Source organism: Chelonia mydas, chromosome 11 (genome assembly GCF_015237465.2).
Source record: "Chelonia mydas isolate rCheMyd1 chromosome 11, rCheMyd1.pri.v2, whole genome shotgun sequence".
NCBI classification, from domain to species: domain Eukaryota; kingdom Metazoa; phylum Chordata; order Testudines; family Cheloniidae; genus Chelonia; species Chelonia mydas.
Window position 1 is genome coordinate 33,211,321 of NC_051251.2, and position 20,150 is coordinate 33,231,470.

The following is a 20,150-nucleotide window of genomic DNA, read 5'->3' on the forward strand; positions in this document are numbered from 1 at the left end:
CACAGTGTTTCCCAGTGTGATTCTTATCATCTGTGTATGTCATTGCATGGTCCATATATTTGTTCCTAGCTCTGCCATTGACTTGCAGCATGACCTTGGTCAAGTCATTTATTTTTCTGTATCACAAATCCCCACCGTAATGTAAAGTGAAGATAATATTGCTTATGTAACTTTGAAAGTGCTTTGAGATACATAGATTAAAAACACTAAGTGCTAAGTAGTATTATTTTAGTCTATGAAGATATAGGGTTATGAAACTGTCCTTACATGTTTTTCTTACAGTGCTGAGCATACTGTTCATGTTTAGCAAATAAATAACAATAGAAAGAAAGAAAAAGGACTGTGAAAAATGTTAGTTTTTTCCCTCCAAAATAAATAAATAGCTTTCAACAGTTTTGTAACTAAACAGGTTTTTTGAATGTTCATGTACAAAGATTGATCATTTTCTCTGTTGGACCAAGGGATTTAAGGTACAAGAAACATCTAGGAAGTGAAAACCCACATTAAATTTCAACAATTTGTTCTTCATGTACTAGGTTAAAGCAACTGGATCCCTTAGTTAAGATATGTCAGATTAAACTATATATAAAATAGCATTATAGATAGAATGTATCTAGTCATTTCTAAATAAATACTGGCAAATACGAGAGCAAAATCTGGGGATGGATACCTGCATTAGAGTCACTGAACAATTAACTAGGAATTTCATCTTTTATTTGACTAGAAAAACAGTCCATAAATCAAATCTCAAATTTTGCTATAGAACAATTCAAGTAAAAGCCTCAGTTATATTATCCCTTCTATACTTTTTCAATGTAATATGGCTTATTCTTTAGGGGGATTTTTTTTTTTTTACCTTATTGTATACAAACTTATTTGAAACAGCATAAGCTGTCTTGTCAGGTACTAGATATCATAGATATCGCATGAGATTCTGTAATACAGAGATACTATTTCCAAACAATTAGGTATTTTGATTTTAGTCTAAAATCTTTTAAAAATCAATATATTTTCCTTTTTAAAATAATTCTTCTAATGTGTTTCATGACAATGCAATAAGCACAATTGGAAATGAAGAAAAGTGGCACCTTGTTGTTCAATATGAGAGAGAATCAAAGCAAATATTTTTTCTGGCTTATATGATCCTTTAGTTCTTTAATGCAGAGTACAATTCCCAGGTAAAATCAGGTAAATCCAAGCTTTTAAACACTCACTGACAGCTTGGATGAATTTCTACATTCTTTTAGTAAGACTATTCTTTTCAACAGGACATATAATAAAGGGATGACTATACGGATCAAATCCTAATGTGAGAAAGAAATGAATCTTAAGTTAACAACCACAAAGAATGACTATGGGTATGTGAAGCATTTGTTTGCAAGACATTATGATGTTTTAAGCATATACCTAGTACTTTCTACACATGCTGAGTAACCAGGCTAATTAAAAAAGCCCATATAGCTCTTGTTAAAATCTGTTCGAATTTTTGGAGCACCTGTTATAACAGAATGCCCACAGACTTGATAGTTTAGCGCCAAGACACCTGCTACCTTATGTCTCACAGTATGTTCAGTTTTATACTGATAGTAAAAGAAAAAAATCCACTTTTTGACATTTAACAATCTCATAAATGATAAGAAATAAGTCTGAAAATTTAGTGATTTAACCCTTCCAGCATCACTTCTTATTGCTATACCTATAGTTTTCTGTGAGCAGGCAGAATATACAGACAATGTATAACCCTGGGACCATTTTGTTTCTTTGTTGCTGAAACCATTATATCCAGTATTTACAATGCTGAGCAGGAGGCATAAACCACCCTGCATTTTATTCCAGAGATTTTAGAACTGTAGCTAGTATAGTCAGTGGATATTTCATGCATAAGTGTAGTTTATCTGAAGAAAGGAATGGGCATTATATTTCTAGCTAGTTTGTACTTTGTATCCTTGATCTATTCCCATTTTTGTGCTACAAAGCTATAAAAAGAAATAAAGCAACATGAGACAATTATCCTTTCTCCCTCCGCCCCTCAAAAAACTCCCCACTTTGTTCAACAAATTCTGTGATTTTGCAGCATACAGAGAAATGTCTCAGTGAATGTTTTTATTAATAGATGTGTATAAGTACTGTTCTCTTTGGAAGGAAGTAAACACCAGGAAGAGAATGAATTATTAAAGATGTTACTAGAGAGTATAAGCTGGTGTAATTAAAGGACAGAAAAATATTTAAGCTGAATATTATGAATAACTCACTGACAATGGCCCCAGTCCTTCAATCACTTATGCATATAGATAAATTTACACATTTGGACCCATTGTGGGCTAGGACCACTGGACTAGGACCACGGAGGGCTATTATAGATTCCCAGGGTGCAATCCGGCCATATTACAGTAAATGGGAATTTTGCCATTGATTTAAATGAGGTCAGGATTTCCCCCTTAGATTTTAAGGCCAGAAAGGGCCATTATGATCATATCCCCCAATCTCTTGCATAACACAGGCCATATACTGTAGTTCAACAGGGAGCAATCTTTTAGAAAGACATCTGATCCTGATATAGATTTCAAGTGATGGAAAATCCACCATATCCCTTAGTAAAATAATCTCCAATTAGCAGCAATGTACATGAGTGCTTTTTTCCCCCATCAGCATCTGGCCAAGAGGTTGAGACCTCTCCCCCTGATGTAAATCTCTTTGACAGACATCCATGGCTTTGCCATCTCCAGACTGGATTAAAGCAGTGCAATCTACAAGGGGCTTTTCTTAAAAAAGAGTTTGCAACTTCAGCAGGGAGACTATATAGCAACCTGAAAAATAAGAGCCCTTTACATTAGTGGTCCATAAACTGTATTGGCATCCAATTTGTTCCTGAGTACAAGTAATGTTGTTGCTTTTACGCTTTATGATTTGGGTGTAATTTTGTGTCATACTATGCTTGCTCGGTTCAGATGAAGTGACCAAAAATGACAGACCCCTAGATTTGTTCATCTGGAATTGTAAACAGGGTATTCACAGCAGCTCTGAAATTCACTTCTCATACTGCCAAAAGCCCAGATGTGATGGTTTTCAGGATAAGTTACTAAGCCTGTCTAGTTACCCAGACTTTAAATGTCCAGGTGTGGTTGAGTGGAGAGACCTTCAGGTCCATCTTCAGACTTAGTGAAGTGGGGTTTGCTTGGTATTGGAGTTTGATTTATTTTTGAAAAGCGGTTCAATTATAAATGTATTCACGTACCTATAATTTAGTGATAGGTACACTCTAGAAATGGAACTGTAAGACTTTTGAGGCAGCGACTGCATGTTCCTATCTGAGTGGATGGGGCCTAGCACATTTTGGGTGGTAGAGCACCTCTGCTGATCCACTGTGTTAGCGGATGTTAGGACCATGCAGAAAAATGCTAACTCACTGTGGGAAGGTCTGTGTACTCTGTTACTGTTACACATTTATGTTGCTATACAAATACATAGTGAATGACAGTCCCTGCCTCAAAGAGCATACAATCTAAAAAGGCATGAGAGGTGAATGAGAAAAAAAACGTGGGTTGGGACGGGGAGCAGGGAAGACAAAGTATCAAATATAGGATGTACACACTTTTTAGGATGTACACAATTAGTTGGGAGCAGGTGATTTAGCTCATTCAGACAGTAAAATAAATACACTGTGAGAATGAATATGAAAATAATAATCTAGGTGTTGGGAGGGTTAAACAAAGATTTAAATTTTCTAAACATTTATTTGTATTTAAATTTTTTCTCATAAACAGACTTTATGTACTAGAAACTTTGGTGTTTAACACTTCTCATCTCCAAGTACAACTGTTGAAAATTTAACCTAGGAAAACTAATTGGTATCAGACACTAAAATTTCTTGCAAGTTATGGGAAGTGTTAGTTGTGGGAATAACATTTTTTCCATACTCTGCATATTGATTTGCCTTTGAGATAAAAAGCATCAAGAAAGCAGGTGATAAGCCTTTGTTAATGCCTCTGTGATGAAATGCTGCAGCTACAGGCTACTGTTGATACACAGGTTTTGAATTAATTAGTTCTGCATAATTATCTGAGCTATCAAGTCTCTAAAGCCGAATGAGACTGGTCTTCATACTAGTTATACACCTCTTGACAGCCATGAAAAATGTTTTTTATTTTCAAAAAGATCACCACTTAAAAAAAACTAGCTTTTACTAGAATAACAAAATATTATTCTACTGTAATGGTAGAAGAAATATTACTTATAATTACTCTTGTTGAATTACAGAGACATGTAGCAGAACACTTTTGAGATTGCTGGTCAAACTGCTGGTAAAGGAAGAGATGGGCACTAGACTTGAATATATGTCTGCCTTTTGGGCTATGAATCCTTAGTGAGGAGGGGGCACATAGACCTCAAAAGGCATTGGAACCAGGGGAGGAGGCTGAAAAAGCTCTGCATGGATGTTTGTACCTGTTGAGTGCCATATCGTATAGCAATTAAATGTGAATATAATGCTTGTGAGTTGCTGCATGCATTAACTTCATTTATAATATCCATACTCTATGTTATAAGGTAATATTTAAGTGTTTTATTCTGTAACTATAAAGGTGTTTGCTATGAAACTGGAAACCTCCACAGTCAGGGGAGAAGAATTACCAAGTCTGAAATATCAGTTTACCACAAGAGATGTCATCTCCTGCCCAACAAAACAAGGCCTCTAAACATCAGACAAGCTATTGCAGAACATCAGTGGATTGTTCCCTCTACACCCATGAAGAGGAGATATGTACAAACACTCATCCCTTCAGCTTGAGCTCTGGGGAAAAGGAATAAAAATCCCTGTCAAGAAGAAATTGCTCTCACTATACTGCTTGCAATTTGGAGAGGGTGATATTTCTAAACAAAAGCAAGGGATCCCTGAGCAGCTTACCTTAAAGGTCATAAAGTATAGAGCTTGCACGTTACAGCAGCTTTTATTACTTTTTGGAACCTAACACCGCAACTCATTTGCATGTGTATGTTTACCAGCTTTAACTTTGTAAATAACTTCTTTCTTTTTCATAATTAATAAACCTTTAGTTAATTTAACAAAGAATTGGCAACAAGTGTTTCATTGGTGAGAGATCTCGGGTACACTTGACTTGGGGTAAGTGACTGGTCCTTTGGGTGTGGGAGTGACCTGAATATTGTTGCGTTTTTTTTGGTATAAGGGACCATCTATCACAAAGGCAGGCTTGTCTGGGTGGCAAGATAGAATGGAGTGCCCAAGAAGAGTGTCTGTGACTCCATGTTAAGGTTGGTATAGTGCTTGAGGAATTCACACTTGATCCTTGGTTGGTGAAATCTAATTATAGAACATACAACCAGTTTGGGGTTTGTGCCCTGGTTTATAACAGTCTGCCCTGAGGTTGGCATTCATGATCATGAGCCACTCTAGACAGTTTGACATAGGCATTTTTATATCATAAAAACAGCCACACTATCTAGCTCAGTACTTGTCTTCTGACAGTAGCCAATGAACAGAGGGAATGAACAGAACAGGTTATCATCAAGTGATCCATCCCCTGTCACCCATTCCCAGCTTCAGGCAAATAAAGGCTAGGGACACCATCCCTGCCCATCCTGGCTAATAACCATTGATGGACCTATGCTCCAGAAACTTATCTAGTTTTTTTTTTTTAAACCGTGTTATAATCTTGGCCTTCACAACATCCTCTGGCAAAGAGTTCCACGGGTTGACTGTGTTGTGTGTGAAGAAATGTTTCCTTTTGTTTGTTTTAAACCTGTTTGTTATAAGCTTAGGAGCCCCAGCCCTGGACCAGGACCCCATTGTGCTAGATGCTGTACAAATGCTGAACGAAAAGACAGTACCTAAGAACATAAGAATGGCCACACTGGGTCAGACCAAAGGTCCAGCCAGCCCAATATCCTGCCTACCGACAGTGGCCAATACCAGATGCCCCAGAGGGAGTAAACCTAACAGGTAATAATCAAGTGATCTCTCTCCTGCCATCCATCTCCACCCTCTGACAAACAGAGGCTAGGGACACCATTCCTTACCCATCCTGGCTAATAGTCATTAATGGACTTAACCTCCATGAATTTATCTGGTTCTCTTTTAAACTCTGTTATAGTCCTAGCCTTCACAACCTGCCCCAAAGAACTTACAATATGAGTAGAAGAGAAAAGACAACAGGTAGATAGACAGACAGAGTGACATAGGCCTATAAGGAAACATTGAGACATGAGATTCTGGCATATATATAAACATGGAAATGATTTTAAAATATTTTGGTTTTTTAATATATTTCTTTAACTTTGAAGCTAAAAATATTCCACTAATGATTTAGGATCTTAAACAGATTTGTATTGTATTATAAGTCTGAACAGCATTTCAGTCCACCTTTACCCTGATACTCCAGCAAAGTAGCTCATCCTACTAACCGAGTCACCATGGAATTTTGTAGGGAATGAGCAATTTTAATAACCAGAAAAGAGAAAAAAAACTTGTATTAAATATTAGTCCACTTTGAATTTCTCCAATGGCTTAACAATTCACATGGCATTAATATTTGATGACCAGGCCCTGATCCTGCAATTTATTGTATGTGGGTATAAAGCAGCACCTGCACAGAATCTCCTTGAAGTCAATGGTCCTCTGCTTACATAGAGTACTAATGCACATACTATAAATTGCAGGTTTAGAGCCAACCTGGTTCCCTAAGAAACTTGGATAGGGTGGATGCTCTGTCTTCATAAATCCCAACTGCTTAAGCATCAACAACTAATAAAGTCTGGTGTGTACCAGCTCTATGTTAAAGTGATTGGCTTGGCTTTCAGTGATCAGTCTGGATGGACTAGTTTAGCCATAACATTCTAATCTTTGAATAATGCATCTATAAATGCTTTTAAAAATCAGGAATAACAAAATAGGTCTTTCTTCTTTAAGATGTGCACTACCTAATAAAGAAATAAAATAAAATAAAATAAAATAAAAACAGACTAACATAAGTTTCTCCATATCAGATTAGACCATTGGCCCAGTACCCTTCCCCATTAAAGTTTCAGAAGAAAGTGAAAAAAACTATGTAACATAGCCAGTGTGTAATATTGTGTATATTTGGGGGAGTGAGTGCAATGCTTCCTGACCGCTACAGTTTTTGAACCCTGAAGTATGAGATTTGTTTAAATTGAATATTACTGTTACAGCAAGCTTGCATAGCTACAAATGTTATTAGGGCTCATCAAATTAACCTGTCCTTTTTCAAATCCAGCCATAGTATTTTCCATTATCAATAAACATTATCTTCAAACCTAGATTTATATATTTAAAATTATTTTAATATTACACACACAGAAACTATGTTAAAAGGACATTATTAAGGCTGTAAAGTCAAACACTCAGAAGTTAGAAAATGTCAGAATTAAGGTTGCCGGTGCAACCTTGCCTCTGTCACTTGAGTGAATGGAGTAACTAATAGCAATAATATGTTGTAATCCTCTATGTGGATCAGAATCAGGGAGGAATGAGACACTTGGTCAGTGGGTTCACAGGTATTTGCTGACAGCAGAGGAATAGTGACACTCAGGAATCTTGGTTCCATTCAAAGCTCTGGAGAAGCATGTGCTCTAATGCGTATGGATTGATCTGCCCATTTCCCACAAGTCTGATTGCTTTCGCCCCATCCCCTCCAACCTGTCTCTCTCCCAGTCCCAATCTGGTCTCTTTCCCACCCCTGGCTCCTTGTCTCAGTTCCATTATCTATGCATAGCTCCTCTTCCCAATCCCAGCCTAGCCCATTCTAGCTCCTTGCCCAGCCAGTCTCAATTCCTCAGGCTTCTCATCCTAGTCCCAGTCTTCATCCCTCTCCCTCCGCATCTGATCTCTCTGCCCCTTGTTCCCTCCCACACTGGTTCCTAGTCCCAGTCTTTTTGAAAAGACACAGCCCCAGCCTCCTCCTCGTCCTCTAACTCTTCATCCAATCTCGGCATCTGCCCCAGCCAACTAGCTCCCACTTGCTCTGCTTCCCTCACCAGTTCCAGTGCCCCCCTTACTTCCAATCATAGTCTCCTTGCCAAACAGTTCCAGCCTAACTTTCCCCCTGTACCAATCCCAGCCTATCCCACTCTAGCTCTTGGCCAGCCAGTTCCAAACTCCCAGTCTCACCAGACTTCTAGTGAGAGTCTACTCCTTTCCTTCTCCTCCAACCAAACTTTTGTGCCCTGTGCAGTCAAACCAGGAAGCTTCCTCCTTTATACTGCCTGGGTACATTGGGTACAGGGGTTATTGACAGCACAGGTGAAACAGGATCCCTGCTGTCCCTTCCAGTGCCCAGCTCTACCCTGGCCTGGAGAAGCCATTAAAGTCGAGATCCCTTGTAGCCATGGCCTGGAAATGCTTAGTTGCTCTGTGGGGATGACACAGTTCAGTCACACATAGGAGCTGTGAATGGCTTGAATATGCTTAATGAGTACATAAGAATGAGAATCTTCAGCGATTTAAACTGCTAAAAATCAAAGAAATCTGAGCATGTGCAAGTGGTTTTTTTCCAGACTTACAATGTGGCCAACTTTGCATAGGGTTTCACAGTGATGGCTAAAGATACATCCCTGACACAAAGACCACTCCCTGGCCCATTTCAGGTGCCTGCTCCAAAGCATGGGGACACTAGAGCATTTCAAACAAAAGGTCAGCAGAATTTTTTAACATATGCAAAACGACATTTCCCCCTAGCCTTGGTCTCAGAAATGGTTGAACCTTTTTGGCTAAGATTAACAAAAACAAACAAGGAGACAGCACAGACAATTTCAGAAAGTTCAAAGCAATTAAAACAGTTTTATAATGGGAAGTAGTGGTCAGCCTTAATAATAGGAGGCAGTACCAATCCCACCTATAATAGGTTTTTATAAGAATGGAATTAAACATGTGCACTGAAGATGAGTCAGATGCTCATAGCATCCTGTTGATGTGACAGGCCAGCTCTTCTATAAATCCAGGCTACAAAAATGTGCTTGATAAAGAAGCCTAACGTTTTTGGAGAAGATAATCATTCTAGCTCAGTCGGACCTCACACAAACAGATCTCCCAATACTGTTAATGAGAGCTGTGACTGTAAAGACAGGTGTGTAAGTAGGAGGGCATGGTCCTCATAAAAATACCACACTTAGAAATACTGGCTGTTAAAACCTACCATATTTCTAATGGTTTCTTTTATTCAACTTCCTCAGTGAGTTTAGTCAAGCAACAGAGCCCTGAAGCAGTGCTCTATTTGAAAATAGGCCAACAAACTTGGCCCAGTTTTCCTCCTGAACTGACTATTCACAGTTTTCGCTTTCAAGACCTCCTGACCCCACCCTCTATTTTTTCAAGCAACTTTCAGCTTTTTATCTCTCCTGAGTGGGAACAAATGAGACTCATATGGTCTGATTTGCCTGGTCAATCAGCAGAATAGTTCTGTACTTCAGTGCAGCTGTTGATGCTACTTAATCAGTGGGGGCAGGATATTGCATACTTGAGAGGTTTTACTCTTCTAGAATCTACATTCTGTCAAAGGGACTTCATTGTATAATCAATGACAGTCAGAAATATTCCATTAAGTGCAGAACTTATATGAGACATAAATGAAAACAATTTAACCCCAGGTACAACACTGCACATATTTTTATATAATCATCCAGTTCAAATTTTCTAAAATGTAATTTGTTGCATGTGACATAGGCAAATTAGCATTTATAAGAGCAAAAGGTAGATCGTTGTTAGAAGGAAGGATGAGTTAGTTGAACATTTGATTAATTAAATGGTACTTTTTACTCCCATGGAAAAATATACATCATCCTTTGAAATAAAGTTCATTCCATCTTCACAAAGTTTGGGTCACAGTTTTAGAAGTGTTATTAGCTTGAAATGGCTAGTATTTTGTCATGCTTTTTGAGGTGCCTAAAACAATTGTACTGTAATTATAATATGACTTGAGAAGAAGGTCTTTAGAAAAATTATTCATTTCTCAGAATGAGTAGATATTTCATACACAAATCCTTGCCCCTTCCGAACATATTCCTTCTGTATCTTAGTATGTGAATATTAAAGCCTCTCAGAATTGATCTGGCCAGTACAGGTACTTCATTAGGTGAAACATTAGAATTAGTACCAGTTAAATTCCTAAATCCAAATCCTTGCACAGTGAGATGAGAATGGTTGTAATTAAGGGCCAGAACCTGCATCATTCTGTAGTGTGTATTGGCAATTGCCTGCTTGCACAGCACTTCCAGTGTAGAGGCAGACTATGCAGGATGACGATGGCTTCTCCATGTGATACATTGAGTTGCACAGCACCTGGGTACCTCCCTTCACACTGTCTGTCAATCAGAACCAGCAAAGTGGTTATATGGAGCATTTTGGAAGTGGAAAGGGTGCATCATAGCAATGCTTCAAATACAACAGGTTCATTACAGTCATATAGACTATATCTGAAAATAGCTTAATTGCAAATATGCTATGTAATTACATCTAATGGAGTAGACAGCATTTGGAATAGGGCTGTCGAATAATCGCAGTTAACTCACATGATTAACTCAAACAAATTAACCATGATTAAAAAAATTAATCACGATTAATCACAGTTTTAATCGCACTGTTAAACAATAGAATAACAATTGAAATTTATTAAATATTTTGGATGTTTTTCTACATTTTCAAATATATTTGTATTCTGTGTTGTAATTGAAATCAAGTGTACAGTGCTCACTTTATATTATTTTTACTACAAATATTTGCACTGTAAAAATGATAAACAAAAGAAATAGTATTTTTCAATTCACCTCATTCAAGTACCGTAGTGCAATCTCTTTATTGTGAAAGCACAACTTACAAATGTAGATTTTTTTTGTTACATAACTGCACTCAAAAACCAAACAATGTAAATCTTTAGAGCCTACAAGTCCACTCAGTCCTACTTCTTGTTCAGTCAATTGCTAAGACAAACAAGTTTGTTTATATTTACAGGAGATAATGCTGCCTGCTTCCTGTTTACAGTGTCACCTGAAAGTGAGAACAGACATTCACATGGCTCTTTTGTAGCCAGCATTTCAAGGTATTTATGTGCCAGATAAGCTAAACATCTGTAGGCCCCTTCATGCTTTGGCTACCATTCCAGAGGACATGCTTCCATGCTGATGATGCTCGTTAAAAAAATAATGCGTTAATTAAACTTGTGACTGAACTCCTTGGGGGAGAATTGTATGTCTCCTACTGTGTTTTACCAGCATTCTGCCATTTATTTCATATTATAGCAGTCTCGGATGATGACCCAGCATGTTGTTCATTTTAAGAACACTTTCACTGCAGATCTGACAAAACGCAAAGAAGGTAGCAATGTGAGATTTCTAAAGATAGCTACAGGTGTGAAGCATGCTTTCAGAACTCTTAAAAGAGCAACATTCCGATGCGGAAACTACAGAACCCGAACCATCAAAAAAGAAACTCAACCTTCTGCTGCTGGCATCTGACTCATGATGATGAAAATGAACATGTGTCGGTCTGCTCTGCTTTGGATTGTTAACGAGCAGAACCCATCATCAGCATGGACGCATGTCCTCTGGAATGGTGGTTGAAGCATGAAGGGACATATGAATCTTAGCGCATCGGGCACATAAATATCTTACGATGCCGGTTACAACAGTGCCATACGAACGCCTGTTCTCACTTTCAGGTGACATTGTAAACAAGAAGTGGGCAGCATTATCTCCTGCAAATGTAAACAAACTTACTTGTCTGAGTGATTGGCTGAACAAGGAGGAGGACTGAGTGGACTTGTAGACTCTAAAGTATTACATTGTTTTATTTTTGAATGCAGTTTTTTTTTGTACATAATTCTACATTTGTAAGTTCAACTTTCATGATAAAGAGATTGCACTTCAGTACTTGTATTAAGTGAATTGAAAATACTATTTCTTTTATATTTACAGCTCAAATATTTGTAATAAAAATATAAAGTGAGCACTGTACACTTTGATTTCAATTACAATGCAGAATACAATCTATTTGAAAATGTGGCAAACAACCAAAAATATTTACATAAGTGGTATTCTATTATTGTTTAACAGCATGATTAATCACAATTAATCTTTCAATCGCGCGATTAATCATGATTAATTTTTTTAATTGCTTGACCGCCCTAATTTGGAACCGAAGCATTATAGCATATGAACATGTTGCTAAATCTGTGGCTCAGAAGATCCCAGTTTGTGTCGAAGTCAAGGGCATCTGCCCATGTGTTGGGTCTTATAGTTTAAAAAGGTATCATAAGGGGTTCGCCAATCTTCTCTCTTTGAAGGGGACACTGGATCTGCTTGTACTGGCCCTGGAGCCTCTTCTCACTGGCCCTCTTCCCCCAGAAAACTTAGACCCAATGCTTGAGGCCCTACCTTCACTAGAAGCTGCTCTGGCTATAGGTTTTGAAGCCTCTCTGAACTAGTCCAGTCACAGAGGATTTTTCATATTGCGCATGGAAAAGGAGTTGTAATTTTCCATGGACCAGTCTGGCTTACCAGTCTGGGGACTGAGCCCTCTCCATTCAGAAAGCCTAATTGTAGATTTCCCCTCTGAAAAAGTCAATCACCCTCCCTTTGTAGCTATCTTCAAGGCTTAGTGCAAAGCCTTTGTAGCTGGGTCAGATCATTTCTTGTTCTACATCTTCCTTTTAGGGCTGTTTTCTGCTTTTTTGTCTGCCTGCCTTTGAGAGTAGCTACATTTCTCTGTTTCATTTGGCCTAGATCCATTTAAGTAGATGATTTTTGTTTTTAACTTTGATATAGAAACCAGAAAAATGTTAATGGGTGCTATATAAATAAGTCTGCTGTTCACTGAGGAATTATGATATTTATTACTTAAGTCGTGCCACAGATGTACATGTACATTACAATACAGATAACAATAGTTACCCTGCCCTGAAAAATTATCCACCTAATTTAAGTTGAGAACAAAAGGAGAAAGATGATAGCATAAGGAAGGATAGGAGAAGGGGGAGGACAATATGATTATATGGCCATTTGTATAGCTAATTCTAGTGTCTAGATAATGGAGATTTTTCTCTTTAAAAAATATTTTTCCATTTATCAATGGCCCATGGCCCAAACTATCACCTTATACTGAACTGAAGCTCCCATCCCCAAATCCTTTGTGGTTGATTACAGAAATTTCCAACAAAACCCTACTCTAATATCCACGCCAAGTTGCTTTTGTGTCCAGAAAAAAGAGAGTTGTTGAGAGAGCACAACAACAACACTGCCATTTTCACTTTGAAATGCATTGAAAGCATCTGAAATTTTTATGCTACCTCGCTAATGAGTGAAATTCATCCCAGTATGGAGGGGTGGCATGAGGCCGGTGATGCCACTTAAGTCCTACTTAATATTTCCTTGCAAGAGCTTAGTACAGAGGCCTTTGGTTAGCCCTTGGCACAGTGGTAAATTTCACCCTATAAATGAGTTCCACTGAGGTTAAACTACACATATAGGATCTGATTCTCATTTAATACACTACTGTATTCGGGCCAGCGGAGAATTTAAGCCACCTGCATGTTTCCCAGATCTGCTCGAACTTACACTTGGCTTTCCATGGACCACTGAACACTAGCCACCCCGATGAAATCCTCCTCCACCCCTCCCCGCCCCCCACCTCAGACCCTAAACTGGAGGCTGGCATCAGGGCCAGCATAGAGCCAGGCTGTACACTGACCACAGAGGCCCTTCACACAGGTGACGTTCTCAGGGGGCTGTCTATGCCCACTTTGAAGACCTTTTATGCTGTCAAACAGCGTAAAGTGGCCTTAGCATAACTGAGAACCAGGCCTACTGTGAATGCAAGGTGTAATCCAATTCTCATGATGAAACTCACAGAGGAAATTCAGATTACAGGCATGTCACATAGAATTTGTTAAAATATCAGCGCTTTCAGAACTGCCACTGTATTTCCACAAGCGTGTGTGGATGAAATTGCAGCTTAGTTCAGAACGCCAGCTACATGGAAAGGGTTTTTCAGGGTATGTTTACAAGTAAGCATGCCATATGCTATACTAAAGAAAAACATGCTAATTACTGAGTAAAGACACAGAACTGCTTCAGATCCATTGAACAAATGAGCTGTCTACTTTCTGTACTATGGGAATAACTCTTCTTGGTCCAGAAACTAAAATCTCTTCAGATGCTTAAGCTCTAAACTCAAAAACAAACAAAGCAACAAATTAGGTTTTAAATAACTAACAATAAGGACAAGATCAGTAGATATCCCTGATAACTGAGTTCTATAGTTCTCCAGTGTTCTATATTTTTTAATTTGCTATTTATTAAGGCCAAAGAATGTACTTGGTGCTGTACACAGCACAAAATAAAATAGTTCCTGCTCCCCAAAGAGTTTATAATCTAATCAAAATAGGCAACAAATAATGTCCTACTAACTGGAACAGTAGGAAGTTCAGAGGCAGAACAAGATCGCGCTAAGCATCAGGGGTTGAATCCTGAAGTCCTCAGTTAGGCAAAACTCACCTTGAAATCAGTGGGAGTTTTACCTATGTAAGGATTATAGACTCAGGCAGGGCCTTAGTCTTGCTGTTATGATTGATTACTATTATTTCTATTGTGGGAGCATACATATGCCCCAGTCAGTTCCAGAGCTCATTGTGCCACATGCTGTATAAACACATAGGAAGACATGGTCACTGCAATTTAACTTGAAATTTGCTATGAGAAAAGAGAAGGACAAGGATGTGTTTCTATAGGTTAGCTGTTTTACAACCTCATGGTTCCAAAGCTCTTGAATATATTTTTTAAAGCAAATTATATAGATCACCTATCCCCAGCTGATGCTCAGCCTCGCACTTATTGGTTGGTTGCTGGCTTGTAACCAACACAGAAGTGGGTTTTGAGGAAGGAATTTGAGGAGGAAGGAAAGGCTTTAATGGATTAGTTTTCTCCCCTCTTCAGATAGCTGTTCAGTCACCCAATGGTCCCCCCACCCACTCAATTCCTATCTGATGCTTCCCTTTGGTAATTTATACAACTCACTTGCTGGTTGGAAAAGATTTTCAGCCTTTCACTCTCTTACATTTCCTAAACACCTAGGGAAACCCTGGCTCATTGAGGATTTCTTATTCAAGCATGTAGGTTACACATACCATAACAGGATTTCAGTGCTTGTGTGTATAAGGGCTGCAGAATCAGGCCTCCATTTTGGGGTGGTCATAACTTCCCTTGAAAATATATTTCTGTTTCTGGCATTGTCTGTACAACTGACTTCTTGGGAAGGAAATATATAGAATTAGTTGATTGATGTTTTATGTAATTTTCTTTTTTTTTTTTTTTTGCTTCAACTGTTATGTCTTAAGTATTATGACGATATATGTAGTAGTTATGATTGTTCTCTGTGTACTGCATCTTTCCATTTCTAAATGTCTGTGGTGGAGTGCCAGGATAGCTGCCATTGGGTAGGAGAAAGTTAATGCAGCATGTTACAGAGGAGATGTGTGCTGGGGCTCTCTGAGAGATACTTTTGTTCTGTGTTTTACTTTAGATTTGTTATTTCTCTGAAAGTCATTCAGACTGAAAGTTTATGGTTGCTGCCAGAAGTGTTTCTTTCCATCAATCATCATAGTAGCTCTCTTAACTGTTTATTACACAATCAGTTTAATAGCCAGTCTGCTCCTCTTCTGCCACCAGAGTTTTTAGGCCTTCAGTTTTTTACCTTCCCCATTCCCCCATCCACTCTAGAAAATCTGCTTTAAAATGTTATACTGATAATATTTTCTCTAACATCTCTCATCCTGGCTCCAAAAGCACTTTAGAAGCTCTGTATATTCAGTACCCCTGGAAAGCAACTACTTCCAAAAAGGAAGACAGTAACCTATTGCAGTACAGCATGAGAGCCATGGGAGCAGAAACCCTACCCTTACAAAAAGGGTAGAAACAGCATTTAAAAGAACAGTTCCACCTACCTTCTTGCCACTGACCTAAGTTCTGTTGATTTTATGTTGGAAGCCCAATGATGACATCACAATGAATCTGTCACAGCTGATAGACACCAATTTACAGTGACTCAGTTTTGTATTACCTTGCTAGATAACATAGGGCCACGCCATCCCGTGCCCAGGTTATTTCCATGTAGGAAATTCCATCTGCAGTGGTGGAATTTCTGATGCAGTCTTTCATTCAGGTTCAGGGGCTTCCCCTTCTCCCTGGGGAAGTGGCTGGAGGTTTCTCTCCCACAAACCAGCAGATTCTGTACGATTCATGAGGCTAAAACCATCTGCATTGGTTACTCATCCCTCCACGTCCCTTTGTAGTCAGGGGCTCGTCTCCTGGTTGCCAAAGAAAGCTTTACAGTAAAGAGGAGGGACAGAGATTATGGTAGAATAAGCATTAACTTCCTCACAAAAGTCTGTAGGCTTGGAGGAGGCAATACTGTAGGCAAGTGGGGGAGGCAATACTGCTGAGAGTAACTGTTCCCTCTGGCTCTGTCCCAGCCCCTCCAAAGCCGTAGAGCCTGAACCCCACTGAACACGCATGGATGGGCTCCAAGAAGTCTTCGGTACAATGCGATAGATAGCACTCCCCTCCCCATACCTGACCATTCCTCACTCTTCTGGACAGATTCACCTGTTTTTCATCCCTTCTGCCTGCAGAGACAATATGAACCTGAGTGCTGGAGCTGTCCTTTTTATTCCCTGATCCAATTTATTCCCTGACCCACAGAAGATTTGAAGTGAGGCTGATAATTCCCTGCAAATTCTGTTATTGCAGAACTGTGCAGGACATATCCATAAGAAATGCATGAGTTGTGAGAGTGGGTTTTAGCAGGAGAAAAATATTTCCATTTGTTTTGAAGAGGGAAGGGAAAAGAACATTTTGATGTAAGTTTTTTAAATGTGTTAAATGATAAATTACTAATCGAGGCCATGAGATCATTAAAAAACATTCTGAACTGCATGAATATAGAAAAGTAGGTGGGGGGGCGAAGGGGGAAATTAGCTGCTACTGCCATCTGGCAAGTAAAATAAAGAGGTCAAGGACATCTGTGGACTGTAAAGATGTAAATGAACAAATCAGATAAGCAGACACTGCTATTTCAAAAGCTACTGTATTTCACTGACAAGTTACAGAAAAGTGTTATTGATTGTTGTATTATTGATCATTTCTTATAATTGTAAGCAAGACTAACAGGGAACCATCTAACATTCTGAAATTTAACAGCCTCTAAACAGGGAACATAACTAAGGATTTGAAATCTGATATTACGTATTAGCTTCATGGTACTAAATATCACAGAGGTGAGCAGCTTCATGTCTGTAATAAATTTTATCCAGATTTCTGCAGTCTCGGAAGAATACGAATACTTTGGGAGAACTAATATTGTTCATTCTATAAGATACACATGTTCTGGAAAGAATAACAGGCTTCTAAACTACTTCTTCGTTGGTCATCAGTGGAAAGAGTCACAGGGAGGAACTACGTTAACAAGAACTAACAGAAAAGTGACTGGAAATTTAAATCTGTGTTGATTAATGGCCTTCGGAGCCCTTGTATAAATAATTACTATAACTTTCACTCCCCTATTCCTCCCACTCTGCAAGGGCACCCAGCTTTCCTATCAATCTACTGACCACAATCACTATTGGGAAGCATTTATTTGGGGGTTGCCTCAGATGAGTGCTATGGGACAGGTATTGTGTTCAGCTGCCTCTCACAAGAGATCTTCTCCTCTTCAGGGATGCACTGAAGGGACTTTACCTCAAAACAATCTAAGACTCAGATGGTCTCAAAACAATATTTGTTAAGGAGAAAGAAAAACCTGGATTAAAAAGAAAGGGATATTCATAGCATGCCTAGTATGAAATTCTGCAAAAGCTATTCTAGACAGGTCCACTTCATGCCATTACAGGAGAACAAGCAATACGTTACAGCCTAGTAGAGCATGTATTCTTTATTCCCTACCACTCTCTTTGTCAGGCAGCATCTCTCTCTCTCCACACACACACCAGTCTCTTCTGGTGTCTTAGATCATCTTCCACTCTTAGGAGTCTGGTCCCCTTCCACCGCAGTTACAGACGATGATCCTTTTGATGCTCAAGATGTTAGCCTGTATTCCTAGTCCCAGCGTGTGAGCTAAAGTATTTATATACATGCCCTTTCTGAGGGAATAGGACAGTTTCTTATGAAAATCCACTGTATATTTTTAAGTTACTCCCTATTTTAATTAACCAATCTTTGGGTGAAGACATTTGGGTTCCTGTTTTTCTTTCTGTTACACACACTGATTTCTCCAAATGTTCCTTTGAAGGTGTATCCACACAACCACTGACTCTCAGCCCACAGTTGTATTCATCTACCTTCCAGGTAATTGGCGCTGAAAAAGGTCCTTTTGAGATGCTAATTAAACATCCGTTCAAATGTTTACTGGCATGGACCAAAGGTTTTAATCTTGAAAATAACTCATTGTCTGCCTGATATTTGATTTGATGTTTGATATCTTTCCTTACCCATATTTCTACTCTGTATCAGTCATGAATTATTGACAAATAAAGTCAGTCTGTCACATTTACTAAATTCAGATCTGCAACCACTGCCTCTAAAAACCCCCAGTGCTTTCAGTCTTATGACCAATAAAAATAAATCGCCCATTAACCATTTAGATCAGAGTTTCCCTAACTGTGATCTGTCATGAGCAGGTTGGTCACGTGGCGCTGCTTCTCTTTATTTCCAGCTGTCAAATTCACATGAGAAGCTAGCTAAAATACATTCATCACTTCTCTAATATTTCTTTTTCACGTGAAAGACTGCTGTCATTACTGCCACGATGTACAATCAGAAACAGGAGGAGATTTATATGAGCTGAACAATTGCTAATGAGTGTGGTCTCTACTAAGGTCTCTACTAAGATGTGGTCTAGACTAAACCCCCTGATTCAGATCATGCAAATGTAGTTGTAAATCATCTCCTGCTGATATTATAGTATATGCCCCCCCACCCCCCGCCAAAAATCCAATTCACTGAAACTGAGGAAAAAATATACAAAATTTAGAAAGTTACAAGCAGAATATGGCAAATGCCAGATGAGGTGTGAGAGAATGCCATATGTTATGTGTTCCACATGCTTTTCTCTGCTAACTTTTTATTACAGGAATATACATTTATGTATTGCTCACAGCTTTTTAAATGTTATATCTTTTCTCCAATAGGACTCTCACATGAGTACGAATGACTCCCTTGAATAAGGCTCACAGGATACAGCCCTTTAGTACATCTGGCCCTCTTCATATCTTCATTAATGCCACCACCCATGTCTTTTTTCAATTACTAGTCTCTCTAAAAGAGTACATAGCAGCAACATCCGAGGTGATATAATGAATAATCATTAAACAGCCCTTCTTACAATCTGTTTGGAAAGGTATTCTCTAATACTGAAGAAAGTAAGAAGAAAAGCCTCTCGAACATCTAAATCAAATTTTATATGCTCCACATTCCTGTTATGCCTGCTATCCAAGGATTTCAAATTGTTTCTCAAACACTAATGTTTGCAATAACTTTGAGATAAGTTTTACTATCCTCATTTAACACAGGAGGAGTCTGTGGGTGGGCAGGGACACTGGAACAATTTTTATAGTGAGGGCGCAGAAAGCCATTGGAAAAACTAAACCCTATCTATGATGGAAGCCATACATTCATTGATATTTGTACTCCAAGCCGGGGGTGCTGATGCACTCACAGCATCCCTACTCCCAGCAATCCTGAAAGTGAGGGACAACAAGGGTTGACTGCATAAGGGATTTTTTCCCCCCCAGAAACTCCCAACCTTGTTGTCAGCTGTCCTGGTGTGAGGACACACCTCTTTTGACTTTGGCAGCTATTTTCACCATCCTGCCGATTAGACTTGTTCTGACGGAGTTTCACTGACACAGTGCTGAAAATAGCTGCCAAAGCAAGGCTGCACTCATCCTCCCAATATTGCTAATGATGATGCAGCTCAACTGGTGAGAGCAATGGTGGGAGTTTGTGGTAAAAACTCCCTAGTTTAGACAAGGTTGGAAGGGCAATAGCAAAGCTGGGAATAGAAGTGAAATTTCCTGAGTTCCTATCTTGAGGCTGAACCGTAGAAAATCCTTCCTCCCTCTCAACTCTATCCAGACAAT

At 38.9% G+C, this 20,150-nt stretch overlaps 1 long non-coding RNA gene across 1 annotated transcript in view; it reads right to left on the bottom strand.

Annotated features, from left to right (window-relative positions):
* Positions 1-18,119, bottom strand: part of LOC119567333 — a 40,696-nt gene extending 22,577 nt beyond the window's left edge. The window contains exon 1 of the long non-coding RNA XR_006284802.1: positions 18,000-18,119. This is a non-coding gene — a long non-coding RNA (uncharacterized LOC119567333). The remainder of the gene's footprint in view (positions 1-17,999) is intronic.
* Positions 18,120-20,150: the final 2,031 nt, after the last annotated feature.